Source organism: Erinaceus europaeus, chromosome 17 (assembly GCF_950295315.1).
Source record: "Erinaceus europaeus chromosome 17, mEriEur2.1, whole genome shotgun sequence".
NCBI lineage: Eukaryota > Metazoa > Chordata > Mammalia > Eulipotyphla > Erinaceidae > Erinaceus > Erinaceus europaeus.
The window spans coordinates 47528277-47551005 of record NC_080178.1 but is presented as its reverse complement, the minus strand read 5'-3'; positions in this window follow the sequence as shown (position 1 = coordinate 47551005).

Below are 22729 nucleotides of genomic sequence, written 5' to 3'. Positions count from 1 at the left end.
CATTAATCCCCCAATAAATAAATTTACAAAATAAAAATAAAAAAAAAACAATATGAAAGGGAAAAAAAGGCAACAGAGAGAGCCAGAGTGACAGCCTGTGGAGCAGATAGGGTTGCAGCATTCTGGCAATGGGGTGGGGCTTGGGGCCCAGGTGATGACCTCTGAGCCTTTGTTGCTTGCTTCCCTGGCCACGCCCCTCCACCAGGTTGCCCTGCATATTCTCTCTGAATCCCTGGAAAGCAGGAGGGTAGGAACCAGGCTCAGCTGTGGCACTGCCCTTCTGGGTCTCTTTCCCTAAATACTTAGCTCAAGGGGCTTTGAGGGGAAGCAAGGAAGAGCCTTTGCATATATATTTAAAAAAATCAATTTGATCACTCAAAGATAGTGTAATTTCGAGGCACAGTCAGAAGTCGGACAACCCCAGTGCCTGCCTTGGTGGGCGAGTCCCACCGCCCACCTCCTTCGGTGGGGCGGGGGGAACCATGCGCCCAGCAGACAGGACTGGCCTCTGCCCTTTCGATGCCATGGGCGCCACAGCAGAAGAGTTGACGGTCTGGCAACAGCACATGAGTAACAACAAGCTGCACACCCTAGCTCGACTGAGCTGGGATGGTAAGGACCCACCCATCCCTCTGTGCCTCTCTTCCTGGGCAGGCTGGCAGGGCTGGGGGCCCTGGAGGGGAAACTTACACCCTGAAAGCCTGGGGTGCCCCAAACTCTGATATGATCTGTTTTATTGACACCAAGTCTGTGCCGAATAAATGCCACTCAACACAGCCACCTCCAGGCTTCCTGGCCAGGACTAGACAGCCAGTGGCATCCCTGATTCCTGGGGCTGTGTTAAGAAACTGGGGTGAGGAGGCCCAGGTTCAAGCCCCCAGTTCCCACCTTCAGAGGGTGGAGATCTTTAGGAGCAGTGGAGCAGTGCGACAGGTATCTCTTCAGTTTCGCTCTTGCACGTTCTCTGCCCCTCTGTTGGAAAGTAAGCCAGGGGTGAATATGAAAATAGTGGCTTAATGTTTGGGAGAGGACCAGAGCAGCATCTCCTAGAAGACTTTCTAGGCTTGTTTGAAAGAGAACCCCAAGGGGGCTCTGAGCTCTTGGCAAAACAGGTGCCTCAGGAATGGCACCACCATTATCATTATGTCATTGGGGCTCTTGCCCAGAGTCTCACTAAATGATTTGAGATAAACCAGGGAGAGGCATCTCTTCTTTCTCTTCCTTGGCATCTGTTCTACTTCCATATTTTTATAAGAACTTTATTCTGCTGTCACTGTTAGTCGTCGTCCTCTGTGTGACATTTAATTACTTTCCCAGTTTTCACATTTCCATTAAATTATAGTTAAAACATTTCTTACAAAACACCAGTTGATTTTTCCCCCCAAACAAATTCTGAAATGAAACATCACAGGTAATGATTTTATGGGTCTTTTTAAAAAAGATATTTTTGAAGTATTTATTTACTTATTTCCTTTTGTTGCCCTTGTTGTTTTATTATTATTGTTGTTGTTGCTATTATTGTCATAGTTGTTGGATAAGACAGAGAGAAAGGAAGAGAGGAGAAAGTTGACACCTGCAGCAGGCCTGCTTCACCCCTTCAACCCACTGCGCTATTGCCCAACTCCCGATCTTCTACATCTTAAGAAATCTATGTCTGGGCAAATTTCTCCATTTTTTTCTTGATTTCTTTCTAATTTTTGGTAGTTGTCCTTTCATCAAGCCATTTGGAGAGCCCATACTGTGACTTGGTGTGGCTAGAGGTCAGGTTGCCTGGGAGATGAGTATGTCACAAAGGCCACCCTGACTGCCAGTCACCAGGTAATAAAGGTGGACATTGCTGGGGAGACCAGTATGTGACAAAGGTCAGCCTGGATGCCAAGTCCCAGGTCATAAAGGTGGACATTGCCCAGCACCACCAAGTGTATGGCTATGTGCTGGGTACTGGGTTACTCATCAAAGTCAAACATTTTTTGAATTTATAACCTAGTGGGGAGAGATAAACAAAACCCAGTAAACACAGATGTAAACACACATGTACAGTGAGTGTGAGTCATAATTTGTATGGTTACAAGGAATAATTTTTTAATTTCCTTATTGGGGGATTAATGTATTCCTGTTAACAGTAAGTACAATAGTTTGTAGATGAATAACATTTCTCAAGTTTTCCACATAACAATACAACCCCCACTAGGTACTCTGCCATCATGTTCCAGGACCTGAACTACAAGGAAGATTTTTACAGAGGGCGAGGGTGGGGTATGTTTCAAGGCTGACTAAAGAAGGGGGGGGGATGTGAAGTGAGAATAAGGATTAGTGGAGCAGGAGGGGAGGATTTTCTTTGGTAGAGGGAACAAGGAGAACAAACACACTTGACTGAGGGTGGGTGCACACTTTGTGGAAGGAGGTGAAAGACAACACTATGGCTGCTGTCTGACTGGGCATGGAAGTATGTGATTTTTTTCCCACCAAGCTTATTTTTGGGGTGTTGTGTTGGTAATACAAAGTCAGCACTCCTGGCAGCCATATTTTCCTTTTCTTTTTTAATAGGACAGAAGAAATTAGAGAGTAGGGAGAGAGAAAGATAGACACGTGCAGGACTGCTACAGTGCTTGTGAAACATCCCCACTGCAGGTGGGGATCCCGGACTCAAACTCAGGTCCTTGCACAAAAAAATGATGTGCACTTAACTGGGTACATGACACCCAGCCAAAGTGTCTGTTTAATGAGAGGAAAAAGTCAGGTTATTCGGGGCACTGTCAGTCAGATCAAATAGGTTGGCATTGAGGATAATCCTAATGAGGGGGTAGAAGAGGAGTGACCCCCCAAGATCTGTGCTGGGAAACACGGGCTCAGGTGGAAGTGTGGAGAATTAAGTGGAGGTCGGGTGGTGGCACAGTGGATAAGATGTTGGATGTTGTTTCATATATTTGTTATTTGTTTGCACAGAGTGTGCAAAAGCTCACAAGAACAAAATTTCATTTAAGGAGTTGGAGGCTGGGATTAACCCTGGATAGCACACATGGCAAAGCACTTCAGTGTCCAAGGGAGCATTATGCTGAACCAGGTTGTTTAAGCATGAGGTCTTGATAATAATTCCATGGCATTCTATGTGCCAGAACAGTTCTCTGGTTCTGTCTCTTTCTCTCTACTATTTCTTTTCCTCCCTATCCGCAGCCCCCTGTTTTAAACTTTAATCAGGAAAATGAAAAGGCCATGCAATAGAGAAGCATGTGGACCACTCAGGCAACAATGGATGACTTAACATAGAACAACTGTTTCCTTTCAGAGTTATCTAAGAGAGAATGAATGGTGACTTGGCCTGAATTGGTAGAATGAAGTGTAGAGAGTGGACAGAGTTAAAGGCCTGTGGGACATGAAAATCTATTGGTTGCGGTGATGGAGTAAATGACAGGATATAGCAGAAAGGAACTTCCCAAGCAGCTTTTGAGTTTGGGTCTATGCAAGTAAATCAAGTGATGATGCTCTTTGTCAAGAGCAAAAAGCCTGACTCAAAGACAATATTTAAAGGAAGCTTGATTCTGGCTTTGAGTGAGCTGTGTGTGGTTTTCCCCAGAGCACTGGGCTTCGCAGGCTTATAGTTGCACTGGGGATTGAACCTGGGACCTCAGAGCTTCAGGCATGAGTCTTTTTGTATAACCATTGTGCTATTTATTTCTCCAGTCCAAGCATATTGATTGTGGGATATTCAGGTAGGAAGTCACATGCACAGGATCAAAAAGGTGATTGTGTGTGAGTTGGCGGTAGGGGGTTGGAGGGAGGGAACCTAGGCTTCTGAATTTGCCTTTGGCAGTGATCTGCATAGTGATGGTTCACAAGGCCCTGGGCATGATATAAGCAGGGGGCATGGAGGGAAAAAAGAGAATGTGGAGCTAGACCTCAACAAGTGCAATACTGAGCAAGTGAACCTGCTAAGGGAACTGAGAAGAAATGGCAGAGAGACACAGGATTCCCAAGAGAGAATGGTGCCACAAAGCCAACCTTTGATGCCACAAGCCCTCATCGCCAGGGCACAGTGGGTACATATCCAGTGAGCTTGTTGGCAAGGTAACAGTGTTAGTGACTCCTGAAAAAGCCTCACTGGTTGAAGGGCAGAGAAGCATTTTAAAATATAAAAGTCATATTTTTAAACACATGTAAAATAAATTCCAGTTCCCTGACACACTGACATATTGGGGCATCAGAAAAAGCAGTGCAAAATCAAGAGTCTGTAAGGTTTCCAAGTCTAGTCCAACTGAATTGCAGACGCCTGAAACTTTTCTAGAGGGGGCCAGGTGGTAGCCCACCGGCTTATGTGCACATAGTGCAAACTGCAAGGAGCTGCACAATGATCCTCTTTCAAACCCCTGATTCCCCACAAGCAGGGGATTTGATTCACAAGTGGTGAAGCAGGTCTGCAGGTGCCTGTCTTTCTCTTCTCTGCACTATTTTCTCCTCCTCTCAATTTCTGTCTGTCCTATCCAAAAAAAAAAAAAGAGAGAGAAAATGTTCATAGTGCAAACACTAAGCTCCAATAGCCCTGCAGGAAAAAAAAAAAGAAAGAAAAAGAAAAACTTAGGGAGTCGGGCTGTAGTGCAGCAGGTTAAGTGCAGGTGGTGCAAAGCACAAAGACCGGCATAAGGATCCCGGTTCGAACCCTGGCTCCCCACCTGCAGGGGAGTCGCTTCACAGGTGGTGAAGCAGGTCTGCAGGTGTCTATCTTTCTCTCCTCCTCTCTGTCTTCCCCTCCTCTCTCCATTTCTCTCTGTCCTATCCAACAACGACAACAACAATAATAACTACAACAATAAAACAACAAGGACAACAAAAGGGAATAAATAAATTAAATAAATATAAAAAAATAAAAACTTTTTAGAGTGAATACTGTGCATGTGTTCTCTGTCTTCAATGAGAAGTAGGAAATACCAGGTCAAAGGAATTTAATGCTGATCTTATTAGAACATCTATTAGATTCTTAAAAGCAAAACCACACAGTGGGTTGGTATAATACCTAGATGAAGAAACATGACTCTTCCATTTCCAATTTAGCTTTCACAAACCTTTCTACTTGCATTTGGTTGCAAGGAATATCATTTCTCTGGGTCCCAACTAGGTCATTTCCTTTTTGAATAGACGTTTTTCCTGAAATCTGAGCTACCTGTCACATGAAAGACAATAGTTTTGAATAGTGGAGAGGAAGTGTTAGGGAGGTACTCACTGCAAATTGGGTGGTGGGAATTGTGTGGAGTTGTACCCCTCCTACCCTATGGTTTTGTTAATTAATCCTCTCTTAAATAAAAAAATTTAAAAAATAAAGACAATAGTTTTGACACACTAACTTGGAAAGAGCTCCCCTATATCCAGATAGTGAGATTCTATTTTATTCCTGTGTATATTTGATCATGATGAAAATTTTAACTTGGAGGGTACAAGTTGGACTAGGTTGGAGTATCTCCTTTGTGCTTAGCTTCCAGGAGGAGAATTATTTTGGTGATGAAAATATGACAGGATAGAGGAAATATCTGATCAGGTTCTAGCAGGGGAGCACAGCTACTAATATACCCTCAACCAAAGACTGGTGACCTCTACTCGGTAGGCCGTCAGTCTTCAACCAAGTGCAAGGCTTCTGGAGGATCACACATGGAGTGGTGACGGAGGAAGGGGACACCCGCCTAGCCAGCCAGATCAGCCAAATCAACCTGGCAATCAATGGGGTGACAACTGTCACAACCAGATCACCCTCACATCTCCTGATCAGTTTTAGTACATTGATTAGCCATGATTTAGAGCATGGTAGAGAGGATAGGGCAAAATCTTAGTCTTTGACTTACTTACCTTTAGTACTTGGCTTACCATAGCACATGTTTTGGGGTAAGTTTCCACCACCCAGTTTGTCTCCAATGTCCATAAGAGCAATTACTAGTTCTCCTTGAACAACCTGTGCTTCCTTCCTAGGACATCAGAAAGAACTGTGTATAACCTCCACATACTGGAAGTGAAAGACTGTGGTATCTCTGTCTTGGGTAGTAGTTTGGGGGTGGAGGGAATATTCCAATGAATTGAGCAGTTTGCTTTACTCCAGAAAGATTTTCTTCAAGCACACATCATGATGTACTATTTCTTACATGTTTACAGAGCTTAGCGGGGGTAAAGTTAAACAATCAGGGAAACGGATTTTCAGGAAGGACCTTATTTCTGTCTGTTCCTAGCTGAGAATGACTTGCTATTTGAGGGAGTCTTTTGCATTTGCCTTTGGACAGTGACAGGGACACTTACATAAATCAAATTCTGTTTTTGTTTTCTTTGAATTTCAGAAGTCTCTATGATATGGAGCCACGTTTCTGACTTTATTCTACGACAGCTGAGGCTGCAAAAGGTAGGACTTCGGAAGGTGACTTGGCAGTGGAGCACCAACCCTGCACACATGCCTGAGGTCTTGAGATTGAAGCCTGGCACTGACTGTGCTGGATTGGTGCTCTGGTATCATGCTCTCTCACCTCTCTCTGTCTCTGTTTCTCTCTCTCACTCTCTCTCTCTCTCTCTCTCTCTCTCTCTCTATATATATATATATATATATATATATATATATATATATGCAACTATGGCATCCCTATATTTTGTCTTAATATCTTAGCCTTTGAGCTAGAAATGGACCTACTCTATGATCCTGCAATCCCTCCCCTGGGGATATATCCTAAGGAAGCCAACACACCCATCCAAAAAATCTGTGTACACATATGTTCTTGGCAGCACAATTTGTAATAGCCAAAACCTGGAAGCAACCCAGGTGTCCAACAACAGATGAGTGGCTAACAAGTTGTGGTATATCTACACAATGGAATACTACTCTGCTGTTAAAAATGGTGACTTCACCATTACTAGCCGATCTTGGATGGACCTGGAAAAATTCATGTTAAGTGAAATAAATCAGAAACAGAAGGATGAATATGGGATGATCCCGCTCTTAGGTAGAAGTTGAAAATCAAGATCAGAAAAGAAAACACATGTAGAACCTGAACTGGAATTTGCGTATTGCACCAACGTAAAAGACTCTAGGGTGGGAGGGAGGGGAGAATGCAGATACAAGAAGGATGACAGAGGACTTAGTGGGGGCTGTATTGTTACATGGAAAACTGGGAAATGTTATGCATATACAAACTATTGAATTTATTGAATCTGTTGAATGTAAAACAGTAATTCCCCAATAAAGAAATTTTAAAATGTGAAAAAGGTATCATAGCCCTTAAAGTGGTTATATTTTATGCAAAAATCATTTGAAAATTTGAGTCTAAAATTCTCTCAGCATTCTTCTTTATCATCCCTTCAGTGAAGTCAGCATGTGGTTATTTTCTTCCCACCTTCTTTTTGCTTTGTTTCTAGGGGGTCTACTTACCTGATTTTGGGACATTTACTTTTATGAGGCAAAAACTATATGTTGGGAACAGGTTTAGCTTTATCCAGATACCGATCTTTATCATGTCAGAGAAGCTATTGCAGCTGCATGGACTACAACAAACTAAGATCCACACAGCTAGTAAGTAGCTCTACTGGCTCAACCTTTCCCATTTAAAGAGAGACAGTTACTTCTGAGTATCTGCCATCTGCTCACTGTCTTTCCCCCACACAACTGTCTTTTTCTCTTCCAGGGGATATCCCCGTTGAACCACTGAATTTTATCACGGTTGCCATAGCGGGGCATTATAGAAGGGACACAGTCGAAGGATGCATTAAAGAAACTGTGCAGCTCTTATCACAATCAATCTGCACACGAAAGAAAGTTGAATTTACTTTCCAAGGAATCGGTATCCTTACAATTGAAAATGACAAAGTAAAAATGAATTTTTTTAAGGACTTCTTGTCTGCAACGGATAAAAGTGGCAATCTGGAGAAAGGTATTGCAAAGGTAATATTGACCATCTACTTGTTTCTCTTTCTTACAGTTCTGAATTGTCATCCTTCAGTTATTGACCTGTCTTAAGTGACGAGCGCCCCATGGGCAAAGAAATGCTTGTTTCTAAGTGACTTCTTCAGACAAAATGGTCAGAAGGGCTAAAAATCTGAAGGTCTGAGCCAAGGCCAGGAGAAAAGTATAGTATAAAAGTATCTCACTGGGAGTTGGGAAGTAGTGCAGCAGGCTGAGCACACTTGGCCCAAAGCAAAAGGACTGGCATAAGGATCCTGGTTCAAGCCCCCGGCTCCCCACCTTCAGGGGAGTCGATTCACAAGCAGTGAAGCAGGACTCCAGGTGTCTATCATTCTCTCCCCCTCTCTGTCTTCCCTTCCTCTCTCCATTTCTCTCTGTCCTACTCAACAACAAAGACATCAATAATGACAATAATAACTGCAACAATAAAACAACAAGGGCAATAAAAAGGGAATAAATAAATATATATATATATATATATATAATAGATAAAAGTATCTCACCCACATAATTTGTTGTTTTATTTCTTTATTGGGTGGTTAATATTTTACATTCAACAGTAAATACAATAGTTTGTACATGCATAACTTTTCTCAGTTTTCCACATAACAGTACAATACCCACTAGGTTGTCTGTCATCCCTTTTGGACCTGTACTCAGCCAACACTGTACCACAGAGTCTTTTATTTTGGTGAAATACGCCAATTCCAGTTCAGGTTCTACTTGTGTTTTCTGATCTTGTTTTTCAGCTTCTGCCTGAACATAGGTATGCACACATATTTTTGGATGTGCATGTTGGGTTCCTTAGGATTTATCTGCAGGAAAGGAACTGCAGGATCATAGGGTAGGTCCGTTTCTAGCCTTCTGAAAGTTCTCCAGAGTGTTTTCCAAATAGGTTGGACCAATTTACATTCCCACCAGCAGTGTTGGAAGGTTCTTTCGACCCCACAACCTATGTAGCATTTGTTGCTGCTACCTTTTCTGAAGTATGACATTTTCATAGGAGTGAAGTGGGATCTAATGGTTGTCTTTATTTGCATTTCTCTGCCAGTCAAAGACTTGGAGCATTTTTTCATGTGTTTCTCATCCTTTTGGATCTCTTCTGTGGTCAATATTCTGTCCATGTCCTCTCCCCATTTTTGGATGGTGTCATTTGTTTTCTTGTGTTTGAGGCTGGTAAGCTTGTTATATATTTTGGTTATTATCCTCCTATTTGATGCACGGCATGTGATGATCTCCCATTCTGTGAGGGATCTCTTGGTTTGCGTATTGGTTTCTTTTGCTGTGCAGAAGATTTTTAATTTGATGAAGTCCGATAGGTGTATACTTGCTTTGATCAACTTTGTACCTGGATTCATTTCATTGAAGATGTCTTTAAAATTTATGCGGTAAAGAGTTCTTCCAATGTTTTCCTCCAAGTATCTGATAGTTTCTGGTCTAACATCCAAGCCCCTGATCCATTTAGAATTTACTTTTGTGTTTGGTGGTTCACATTCATTCCTCTGCATGTTTCAACCCATTTTTCCAACACCATTTGTTGAAGAGACTCTACTTTCCCCTTTTAATAGTCTGGCACCTTTGTCAAAGATTAGATGTCCATTGTGTGGAGGCTTACTTCTGGGTTCACAGTTCTATTCCACAAGGCAGTGTGTCTATTCATATTCCATTACCAAGCAGTTTTGATTATAACGGCCCCATAATACAATTTGAGATTGGGGAGTGTGATGCCTCCAGTTCTGTTCTTTCTTCTCAAGATTGTTTTAACAATTCTAGGTCTTTTTTGGTTCCATCTAAACATTTGTAGAATTTTTCTATTCTCCTACACAATGTGCTTGGATTCTTGATGGGTATAGCATTAAATTTGTATATGGCCCTGGTTAGTATATTCATTTTAATGATGATAATTCTTCCAACCTATGATCATGGAATTATCTTTCCACTTCTTTGTGTTTTTTTCAATTTCCTTGAGTAGTGACTCATAAATTTTAGTATACAAGTCTTTCACTTCTTTGGTTAGGTTTATTCCTAGATATTTTTTGTTGTTGTTGTTGTTGTTCTTGCTGTAGTAAAAGGAATTGATTTATCGCTTTTTCTTCTTTTAACATAGTGTTTGAATAGAGGAATGCCACTGACTTTTGAATGTTAATTTTGTAGCCTGACACCTTGCTGTATTGCTTGATGATTTCCTAATGCTTCTTGCTGGATTTCCTTGGTTTGTCTATGTATACTATCATGTCATCTGCAAATAGGGAGATTTTGACTTCTTCTCTTCCAATCTCTATGCCTTTAATTCCTTGCTCCTGCATGAATGCTACAGCAAGAACTTCCAATACTATGTTGAATAGTAATGGTGATAGTAGGCAGCCCTGTCTAGTACATGATCTGCCTGGAAATGTTTTCAGTTTTTCACCATTGAGTATGATTTTGGCTGTAGATTTGCTATACATAGACTCTACTATCTTGAGGAATTTCCCATCTATTCCCATTTTGTATTGTTTTGATCATAAAGGGATATTGTATTTTGTCAAAGTCTTTCTCTGCGTCTATTGCATGTGGCTTTTGGTCTTGCTTTTGTAGATGTGGTGGATCACGTTGATTGATTTACATATATTAAACTAACCTTGCATCCCTGGGGTAAACTCCACTTGGTTATGATGAACAATCTTTTTAATATACGAGTATATCAAGTTGGCTAGAATTTTGTTCAATATTTTAGCATCTTTGTTCAGCAGAGATAATGGTCTGTAGTTTTCTTTTTTGGTTGTGTCCCTGTCTGTTTTTGGAATCAGATTGATGTTGGCTCATAGAAGCTGTGGGGTAGTATTCCTGTGTCTTCAATATTCTGGAAGACTTTTAAAAGTACAGGCATGAATGAACTCTTCCGTGAAGATTTTGTATCATTCATTTGTAAAACAATCTGGTCCAAGGATTTTATTCTTGAGAAGGTTTTTAATAACTGTTTCAATTTCATTGACTGTGATGGGCCTGTTCATATTATCTAGTGCCCTTTCTTTAATTTTGGAAGTTTGTAGGTATCTTGGAAATCATCCATTTCTTCCAGTTTCTCTAGCTTGGTGGCATATAGTTGTTTATAGAATCCTTGCATGATACATTGAATTTCTTCAATGTCTGCTATGATATCTGCTTTCCATTTACAATCTGATTTTTTGGGTCTTCTCCATTTTGTTTTGTGAGTTTGGTTAGAGGTTTCTCCACTGCTCATTCTCATGGACCATGGTTTCTTCTTCTTCTCCTCCTCCTCCTCCTCCTCCTCCTCCTCCTCCTCCTCCTCCTCCTCCTCCTCCTCCTCCTCCTTCTTCTTCTTCTTCTTCTTCTTCTTCTTCTTCTTCTTCTTCTTCTTCTAAGTCCTTAATGTGTGCAATCAGGTTATTTGTGTGTTTTCTTGTTTCCCAATGTGTGCTTGTATGGCTATGAACTTCCCTCTCAGTACTGCCTTAGCTGTGTCCCAAATATTTTTATAGCTTCTGTCTTCATTTTCATTGAACTCTCAAAATATTTTGATTTCTTCCATGATTTCCTCTGTGTCCCAGTAGTTGTTAAGTAGTGTATTGTTGAGCATTCACATTCTGTGACTATTACTAATCTTTTGTTGATTGTTAAGTGTTAGTTTAATTCCACTTTGATCTGTGAAGATGCTTGTGATGATTTCAATGCTCTTGAATTTGCTGATGCTGTCTTTGTGACCTAACATATGGTTTATCCTTGAGAATGACCCATGTGGACTTGAGTAGAATGTACATTTCAGTTTCTTGGTGTGAATGACACTGAAAATGTCCAATAGGTCTAGTGTATCTATCTCATTTAGCTCCCTCTTGTCTTTGTTGATTTTCTGCCTGGGTGATCTGTCAGAGAGAGGGAGTGGGGTGTTGTTGTTCCCTACTATGACTGTGTTGCTGTTAAAGTATTGCTGCAGCTCTTTAAGTAGACGTTTGATGCATTTAGATGGCTTCCCATTGGATGCATATTTGGTAATAATTGATCATTTCTCTTGGTTGACTGATCCTCCGAGTATTAAGTAATGTTCATCCATGTCTTTTAAATTTTATTTATTTTAAAGTCTATTATGTCAGGTATGAGAATAGCTGTCCCTTCCCTTTTCGTTGGGCCATTGGCTTATATGATAGTTTTCCATTCTTTCACTCTGAGTCTGTGTTTGTCTTGTTGAGTTAGGTGGATATCCTGTAGAAAGGATATTGTTGGGTTGTGTTTCCTGATCCATCTTCTTACTCTGTGCCTTTTAGTAGCAGAATTCAGGCCATTGCCATTTATTGATATCTTTGATTGAAGATATATTAATATCACTATTGTAGATTTTTAGAGTATTCATATATAGCATACTTATGGTGGTCCTGAGAGTTTATAGGAGATCTTTTAGAACTTCTTTCAGGGCAGATTTGGTGATAGTTGATTGTCTCAACTGTGGCTTATATGAGAAGGTTTTTATGCCTCCATCTAGTCTGAATGATAGTCTACCAACATACAGTAGTCTTGGTTGAAAGCCTTTCTCATTGAGCATTCTATAGATATCTTGCCATTCTCTTCTGGCTTGTAGTGTTTGTTTGGAGAAGTCTGCTGCTAATCTTATGGGATTCCCTCTGTAGGTGACTCTTTGTTTTTCTCTTGCAGCCTTCAGGATCCTTTCTTTATCCTTATTCCTTTCCATTCTAAATAAGATGTGTCTTGGTGTCTTTAAGTCTGGGTTAATTCTGATTTGGACCCTCTGGGCTTTTTGAACCTTTTATGGCTTTGATGTAGTCTAGACTAGAGAAGTTTTCAGCTATTATGTTCTGAAGAATGCTTTCTTCCCCTCCCTCTCTTTCTTCCTCTGGTAAGCCAGTGATGTGCATATTATTTATTCTGAATTCATCCCATAAGTCTCTGTTGTTGTTTTCAGAATCTCTTAATCTCTTTTTTGAGATCTCTTACTCCTTTCTTCATTGTCTCTAATTCATCCTCCATCTTGCTCTTTCTGTCTTCAGACTCATTTATTCTATTCTCTCTGCCCTCTACTGTTTTCTGGAATTCATCTATTTTGTTACCTTGTTCTTATACTGTTTTAGTTTATTCATCTAGTTGTGTTCTTAGCTCATCTATTTTAGCTTTTGGCTCTCTAATAACCTTGAAATAAGTAGTGTTTTCTTCCAGAGTATCATTTGTTGTTTCTGCATTTCTGATGACAAATCTTTCAAACTCTTTAATCACTCCTGTGATTATTTCCTTAACTAGTATTTGGATGTTGACCTCATTATTTTATGCTTCAACCTTTTTTTTGGGGGTGGCTTCTAAGTGGACTCTTGATGTGGTTCTTTTCTCCAGTATTTCTTCTTGTTGGTTTATATATATAAACCATTCTATATAGTATGTTATGAGGTCCCTCTCTCAGTACTTTTCATATTACAGATCACACTTGCCTTGATTGACTTGTGTCTAAGTAAGGTACTTAAAAAGTTCACAAGGGAGTTGGGCAGTAACACAGCAGGTTAAGCACAGATAGTGCAAAACACAAGGACTAGCTTAAGGATACAGTTTGAGCCCCTGGCTTCCCACCTGCAGGAGAGTCACTTCACAGGCAGTGAAGGAGCTCTGCAAGTGTTTCTCTTTCCTCTTCTCTTTTTCCCCCTCCTCTCTCTATTTATCTCTGTCCTATTCAACAATGATGACATCAATAACAACAACAATAATAACTACAACAATTGAAAAAACAACAAGAGAAACACAAGGGAATAAATAAATAAATATTAAAATAAAAAAAAGAGCTCACAGTTGTGGAACTTGACACTTGTTTCAATATTATTTCAGTCCCTGAGTTGGAGCACAGTAGCTGTTAAAAACTCTTTTGTTCTTTTTCTTCCCTCTAGGCTATGGGAGCCTGAGAGCTATTAAACTATAAGGCTTGTTATCTTAATCCCTCACTGCTGACCAAGAGGTAAAGCAGGGTTGGGGAGAGATAGCACAGTGATTGCAGAAAGAGACTCACACCCCAAAAATCCAAAGTTCCAGTCTTAATTGAGCTTCTCTGCCAAGCCAGGCAACACTGGTGGCCCTTGTGAGTTTCTAAACAAGTCCCATTTATAGTCTGTAGGTTCTAAGGCAATTATTATTCACCATTTTCTCATATGGAGAAAAACATGGAAAAGCTCCCACTATACAGCCCCACTACTAGGCCACTGAGATGTAGATGTAGCTCTTCTCCTGAGTTTCCTCCTCAGTTCTCTATTCTCAGATGTCAGCTGAGGGCCTCCCCCTGCTGCTCCAGCCTCTGATGGCAGTAGCAGTGGAGACTCACAGTAGCATTTGGTGAGTCTTAGGGGAGTCCTCTCCTCCTTTCAGCAGTCTTTTAGTTGGTAAAACAGACTGGAGGTGTTGCCTCAACTGGTGAACTGCTGGACTGTTACCGGCTTCTCAGTCTCTCCTTAGGCTCCTCTCTGTCCACAGACCACACATGTTTGCACTCACTGGTGATTTGGTGGGTTCCTGAAGTCGTTCTAGTCCTGATGTGGTTCTAGGTGATCTACTTTGGTATTCCTAGTTGACCTGGAACAGAAATGAAGAGAGAAACATAGCTGCTGCTGCAACATAGCCCCACCTCCAGAAGTCTCACACACATAATTCATATAAATCTCAAAACTTCCTAAAACAAGTATAGTTGCCATTACAATGTTATGAATGAGAGACAAGGAAGGGCTTAGAAGGTAATGTGGGAAGCCTCTAGTCATGGTGCTGTTAGGACTGTAACAGGTTTCCAAAATATTTTTTCGCTGCTGATTATCTAAAATGAAAATCACCAACCAATACTAATGCAAGTCCAGGAAATGTACCTTCACCTTTAAGTTGCCATGTTGTGAAAGCAACCTCATCCCTAGCCCCATCCTTGCTACTATCATGTAGCTGATGGGGACCCTTGTGTGAGGTTGTGCATAGAGCTTAAGGGATATCATTCTTTTTGTTTCCTCTTTTTTAGTTTTTATCTATAAAATGGAAATATTGAAAAGACTATAGGGGTACAATTCCACATACTAAAGGGGTACAATTCCACATAATTCCCACCCCCAGAACTCTGTATTCACTACTCTCCCTTGATAGCTTCCCTATTCTTTTTTTAAAGATTTTCATTTTTTATTGTTGCATAGAGACAGAGATAAATTGAGAGGGGAGAGAGAGAGTGAAAGAGACAGAGATATTTTCAGCCCTCATTCACATCTTGTGAATCTCTACCCTTGCAGGTGGGGACTAGGGGCTTCAACCTGGGTACTTATACTCTATAATGTGTGTGCTTATCCAGGCGCACCACTGCATGGAACCTAACATTCTTTTTTTAAATATATTTTTAATTTATAAAAAGGAAACAGTGACAAAACCATAGGATAAGAGGAGTACAACTCCACACAATTTCTACCACCAGAACTCTGTATTCCATCTCCTCCCTTGATAGCTATTCTCTAACCCTCTGGGAGTATGGACCCAAGGTCATTATGGGGTGCAGAAGGTGGAAGGTCTGACTTCTGTAATTGCTTCCCTACTGGACATGGGTGTTGACAGGCTGATCCATACTCCCAGCCTGTTGTTGTGGTGGTCTGGTGTCGGGCTGCACCGCAGAGAAGAGAGCGGACGTCCAGAACAAAGGGGTACACAAATATTTATTATAGGATGGGGGGGTTTGGTTCAGACCACGTAGAGCCAGCCGGCAATGGCCGTCCCCACTACCTGACCACGGGAGGAGAGCAGGGAGCAAGACTTAGAGAGGGAGAGCTGAGAGCCCAGAGAGAGAGGGGGAGTGAGGGGGCTTTTTATTGGGCGACAACCAGGGGTGACGTGTAGGGCCAAGATTGGTTGAAGGGGGCAATGCTAGGATTTCGCGGGGCATACTAAAACCTGGGGGTGGAGACTGCATCAGAATAACTCCTCAGCAACACCAGCCTGCCTCTATCTTTCTCTAGTGGGGTGGGGTTCTGAGGAATATGAACTCCAGGACACATTGGTGAAGTTATCTGTCCAGGGAAGTCCGGTTGGCATCATGCTAGCATCTGGATCCTGGTGGATGAAAAGAAGTTAATATATAAAGCCAAACATGTTGTTGACTAATCATGTACCTAAAGGGTAGAGTGGTGCAGATGAAGAGTTGTGGGTGGTCTCCATTTTAGTTATATTCCAAAGGGCCTGTAGGTATACTAGTTGTTTTTTCCCCTGAGCCTGAAATCTGATATGCAGATGGATCCTAGTTATTGTCTGGGGAGATGATGTCATGACTAGAAAAAGGACCAGAAAGCTGGATCAGGGAAGAGAGTAGCTTCCAATTGTGGGAAAGGTATATAAATATTGATGACTATAAACCCCATCAATTTGATCTGAACTGTGGCCCATATTCAGTTTAGGAGCCTATTTGACTTCTGTATCCCTGTAGATTCAACCTCACATTCTGTGGTCATCTGTAAAAACATTCCAAGCTGCTACAAAATTAAGACCCATCTTCCTCAGTTGTAGCATACAGTATGTGGTCCAGCCTCTTTTCAGAGGATGGAACATTCTCTATCTTTGTAGATACAAGTTGAGGGCAAGGCCATGTAGGGGTCCACAAAGGGATCTATTTTGTTGTCCCTGGTGACCAGTAACAATGGAGAGAGAGATTTATTTGAGGTCAAGGCCCATCATGTCTGTTTAGGAGTCTCAGGACTCCCAGACTAGGGCCCCAGCTGATGGGGTGGCCTGATAGTGACTAAGGAGTCATTCTTAAAGTATGCCAGTCTCTTGCCCTTATTGAGCTTTTGCAATCCTTGCTTTGATAAGGATATCTTGGCAGTAAGTATAATAGGAAATAGGGAAGGAACTTCCCTATTCTTTATCCCTCTGAGAGTATGGATTCAGGATCATCATGGGGAACAGAAAGTGGAAGGTCTGGCTTCTGTAATTGCTTCCCCACTGAACATTGGCATTGGCTGGTCAATCCATATTCCCAGCCTGTCTCTCTCTTTACCTAGTGGGGCAGAGATCTGAGATAGGTGTGGCTCCATGTAGAGTCCTCTGTCCAGGGAAGTCAGGTTGGCATCATGGTATCATCTGGAACCTGGTGGCTGAAAAAGAGTTAATATAGAAAGCTGAACATATTCTTGACTAATTATGAACCTAAAGGCAAGGATATTGCAGATGAAGATTTGGGGTCTCTACTTTGGAAAAGCAGGTAAGTCTATTTTAGGTTTATTCCAAGGGGTCCATTTTTGCCTGAGCCTAACAGCTAATATGAAGGTGGATGCAGGTTACTGTCCGGTGAAATGGTGTCATAGTTGGAAAAAGGACTAGAAAGCTGGATCTGGGAGAAGAGTCGGAAGATCGTTATTAAATGGGGGGGGGGGTAAGCTTGAGGCTTTAGTCACTGAGCATTCAACAAGCCAGCCTTCCAGTAGCATTGCTTCCAGGGAGCCTGTGAGGCATCTGGGTCCTGGAATATAGACCAGGTATAAATCTCCTCTCTCATTTTTCTCCAGAAACCTCAAAGTGTAAATTCAACTTTAGCAAACATCAAAAATTCGAAGAGAAGTCCAAACTGTGTTCTTTCATTCCCCAGGTGAGTGCCTTACCCCACAGGTTCCATGGACCTATCAACCCTGGCCTCCCAAACTCTCTGCCAACCACATACCACTCTGACAGCCCTGTATTGAATCTGGTGACAGAACTAGAAAAGTCACATTCAAACTGAAACCAAAACCCAAAGGCATCCCCTCCCTCCCCAGAGTATGAGTACCTTTTGAGACCTCAGTTCAGAAGAGGCAGGTCACAGTCAGATTCAGGCTAAAAAAGAAAAGAGTCTTCAGTCTGTGATTACTGCATAACAAAGTCCAAGCACTCACTCATGGCAGAGTGGTAGGTTTATTTCAGTATTATCAGGCTGGCTGGGGTGCTGCTCAAAACTGAGAATTCTCCTAGTGTCTTATTCAGATCCAGTGAGCAGGCAAACATTTTGGTCCATTCCTAGAATCGAATTCAAATCACAACAAAATAATGAAACTACGGAAACATCTAAACTGAGAAAGTCCGTGTTAAAAATGAAGCTGGACAAAGACGATGTGCAAGGTAGGCCAAAGATGGTAGCTATCATCTCTTTACTGCTAAGCAGCAGGGCATTGTTGCTGAGCAACTCCTATGCCCAAAGTCAGTACAATTAGAGTTATAAGAAATGTGTCTTTCTAAGAAACAGATCTTTTATAATTTTCTTTTTTAATTTTTTAAATTATTTTCCCTTTTGTTGCCCTTTTTATTGTTGTTGTAGTTGTTATTGTCATCGATGTCATCATTGTTGGATAGGACAGAGAAATGGAGAAAGGAGGGGAAGGCAGATAGTGGGAGAGAAAGGCAGACACCTGCAAACCTACTTCACTGCTTGTGAAGGGACTCCTCTGCAGGTGGGGAGCCAGGGGCTCGAACCGAGATACTTAAACCAGTCTTTGTGTTTTGTGCTACATTTGTTTCACCAGCTGCGTAATCCCCTGACTCCCAAGAAATATGTTCTTCTAAGAATCAGCTCTTCTAGAATTTTCTATCACACCTTACTTAACTGTAATCCCTAAGATTCTCAACTAAGACTCTTTGCTGGCTCTCTATTAATTAAAAGAATCAAAGTTCAGATGGCTACCGGGGCAGGGAGGGTGGCCTAGGTAGGTAACAGAAATGCATCAAGTGAGCTGCATGTAACATGTTCCATATATATATATATATATATATATATATATATATATATATATATATATATATATTCTGAGTACCAGTTTTACAACTGTGTTATATGGCTTAATAGAAAATAGTAGGGTTCTCATATCTGTAGCTGATGTGACTTTGGTTGAAATATACGTAGAAATACAAAGGTTTTCTTTATTTTTTCTAAGTTAATAGAGATGGCTAGAAGTTACTGGACAATGTTTTGAGGACAGTTCCTTTAATAAAGAGATTTTATTTGTTATCTTAAGTTGTTATTTATGCAATCTTTTACTTTCATTTTCTTCCTTTCTTTCTCTCTCTGTCTCTGTCTCTCTCTCTGTCTCTTTCTGCCAGGGATTGAACCTGCAAATTCAGAGCATCACATACAAAAAATTCTTTTGCATAACCACTATGCTATCTCCCTGGCCCATTATGCATTATATTAAGTACTTAGCACAGTTGTTGTAGAGTAAGAATGTGTTATAGGTTCCTATTGTATTTTTTCTCTCTTCATTGTATCTATATGACCATTAAAGCCTCAAAGGAAACTTAACTCTATCTCTTATTCTGCAGCCAACTTTCTACCTAGACCTCCAGGTCAAAAACCCATTCCAGCATCTGGAAATATTGCACCCGTAATATTGCCTATCACATTGGAACCTGATAAGACTGTCTTTACAAAAACAAGAACCAAAAGGTAACAACACACTGGTCTTTTGTGGGGGGGTGGGGATCACACTTTACTTTACTAACTGTACTCTGAGTCCTATCTTGATTCAGGGATATTAGATGTTTCCATCCATGCCTTCACATGGTGCCCTTGCATTGTGCTCCATGGTGAGGACTGCAGGGATGTCCAGGGCTCACAGTCTATCAGGGGGAAGCCAGGTGTACATGATCATCAGCAGTACCAAATACACTTGAGACCTCATTTACATTGTTTAGTAACTTTGCTTTAGAATGTTAATTCCTCAGGCAGAGGGTGTGTGTGTGTGTGTGTGTGTGTGTGTGTGTGTGTGTTCACTGCACCTCCCATGCCTGAGAAAGTGCAGTCAGTAATGCTCAAAAGTCAAGTGTAGACAAGAATGCTGGGATTGAAGTCCAGGCTTATCAGACACATAGGACACTAATTTCTGCAATGCAGAAGAGAACCACTGAGATATCTCCCACTGGCTGTATTTGCCTCTAAGATGATTGTTACTCTAGATGTGAAATTGTGTTCTTGTTTTTAATATTTATTTATTCCCTTTTACTGCCCTTGTTGCTTTATTGTTGTATTTATTGTTGTCGTCATTGTTGGATGGGACATAGAGAAATGGAGAGAGGCGGGGAAGACAGAGAGAGAGAGAAATAGAGACCTGCAGTTCTGCTTCACCACTTGTGAAGTGACTCCACTGCAAGTGGGGAGCCAGGAAGTCATACCAGAATCCTTACACAAGTCCTTCCACTTTGCGCCATGTGCACTTAACTCGCTGTGCTGCCACCTGACTCCCTGTTGTTGTTTTCTTATAGCGTGCCACATCCACCCAATCCTTCAAAGAACATGAAAACAGAACCTAAGACCTCTGAGACTACAACTTGTAGGGATCATGAGAAAGCAGGACAGGTACTGGTCTCCCCAGACAAGCAAATGATGGGGTGTCTGCCACTGAACACAAACAGGGCTGGGAGAACAAGGGTTCTGAGTGAACATAGACCCAGCACATCAAGTGGGATTGTGGCCACTCCTGCAACCCAAGGACTCAGCCTATCAAACCCATTGTGCCGATTGTTGTTCATATGTTCTTTTATCAAACACACTCCTGGAGAAATCCAGTCTTGGGGGAGCACAGGAAGAAGTGTGAAGGTAAGAAAGCAAAAGGCAGGAACAAACCCCTGGTCATTGTAGGAACTTTGTTACGTGTGTATGCAGTGCACGAAGGCCAACAGTGCACTATATTCTCATATCGAGAAGAACAAAGAAGAAGAGGAGGACAAGCAATTTCTACATCAATACCAGATAATGAGAGATAAGGACACTGCATTCAAAGACCAGGTAGTGCAATGCTTTGACTGAGAGGTGGTGCAGTGGGGGCAGCAGACAAGACAAGACCACTGCAGATGTCCCACGCATGTCTGCCTGGCAGTGTGCCAAATCAGGCATTTCATGTGAGAATGAAGTTTGGGTCATGGCCAGGTTTCCAGGAACAGACTAAAGGCATGTTTGGTGCACTACATTTAGGAGCTGATACTACTTTCTGATCTCTTCACAGCTTATATAAATGCATTGGCGAGGGGTTTGGAGGATAAATGGAGGGTTTACTCTACTCTGTTGCATGAGTGCAGGGAAGAACATAGACAGCCACACATTTTCAGTTGCCATTCTGTTTGGCTTGCTTGAGCCACCATGGCCTTTGGTTTGAAAAAGAAAGTTCTTGACTTTGAAACATTTTCTCAGGGAGCAAAACAAACATAGAAAAGCCCAATCAGTTTGGAATCATTTGAAACACAGTCTTTGTAGAAGGAAAGGTTAGTAGCCTGCAAAAAAAGAATGATATTTCCAGTGTGTGTTTGTTTTATTTATTTTCTTTTTCCTTGCAAAGTTGAGACTAAAATCAGAAAAAGAAGAATGCATGAAGAATGCTGCTTATAACCTTGTTGTCGCAGATCCTATAAAATCACAGGGGAATCAGAAATGCCACTTTTTTTGTAAGAGTTGCTTCTGCTTCTCTTGCATATAACCCTGTCTGGGAATGTTTGAACCCACCTTCTAGAGGGCAGGTTGATGGGATGCCAGTGGCCTTTAGAAGAGTGATGCTTCCTCTCTCAGTGGGTCTGTCAGTGTACCCCAATGCTGCAGCCTTCACACTGGCTCTCTCTGTTCCAGTTAAAAAAAAGATCATCCATACTTCCAGTATACGAGCCCATAGGAGACTTTATTATAAGAGGCAAAAATAAGAACACTCTGGAGGCTGAGAAGTGGCAGAGAAATATTCAATTTGTACAACATCCGGTGGAAGCCGCTGCAGGTGACAAGAAAGAAAGTATCCCCAGCCAAACAAATAGTCATCAGCAAAAGAAAGAAATGACCCAGAAACATTACAGGTAAGGGGCCTGGGCCTTCCTTCCCCACCATAACACTCTTCTCCTTTCTCTCCCTCTCATCCCCCACCCCTTGACACCAACCTTAGTAGAAACATGTGTGGACACATCGAGAGCCATGACTGACCCTAGCTCGCCCCAGCCTGCTTCTTTCTCATCTCAACTCCCCAGTCAACTTCTGAGGCTGTTGCATATCACAGGCCACCTTATGGGATGAGTATATATCTCAGCTTATGGGATGTGGGATTAATGTTACACATTCAACAGTAAATACAATAGTTTGCACATGCATAGCATTCCCCAGTTTTCCACATAACAATACAAACCCCACTAGGTGCTGTTTCATCGTTTTTGAACATGAACTCTCCCCGGACTGCACCTGAGTCTTTTATTTTGGTGCAATACAGCAACTGCAGTTCTGGTTCTATTTGTGTTTTCTCTTCTGATCTTGTTTTTGAACTTCTGCCTGGGAGTGAGATTATCCCATATTCATCCTTCTGTTTCTGACTTATTTCATTTCAAATGATTTCTTCATGCTCCATCCAAGATGGGCTGAAAATGGTGAAGTCACCATTTTTAAACACTGAGTAGTATTCCATTGTGTATATAGAACACAACTTGCTCAGCCATTCATCTGTTGTTGGACAACTGGGCTGCTTCCAGGTTTTGGCTATAACAAATTGTGTTTCTAAGAACATATGTGTACACAGATTTTTGGATGGGTGTGTTGGCTTCCATAGGATATATCCCCAGGAGAGGAATTGTAGGATCATAGTGTAGGTCCATGAGATGAGTTTTTAGATGAGTTAAAGGAAGCAAACCACTTTTGAGTGGGGATTCATTGACGGGAAGAGGGTTTCAGCTGTTTTGGTTTGCCTTTACTCAAGAAAGCTTTGTGTTTTTATTTTATTTTATTTATTTATCTTCGCTTTTGTTGCCCTTGTTGTCTTTCTTTTTAATTTTTTATTTAAGAAAGGATTAACGAACAAAACCATAAGGTAGGAGGGGTACAACTCCACA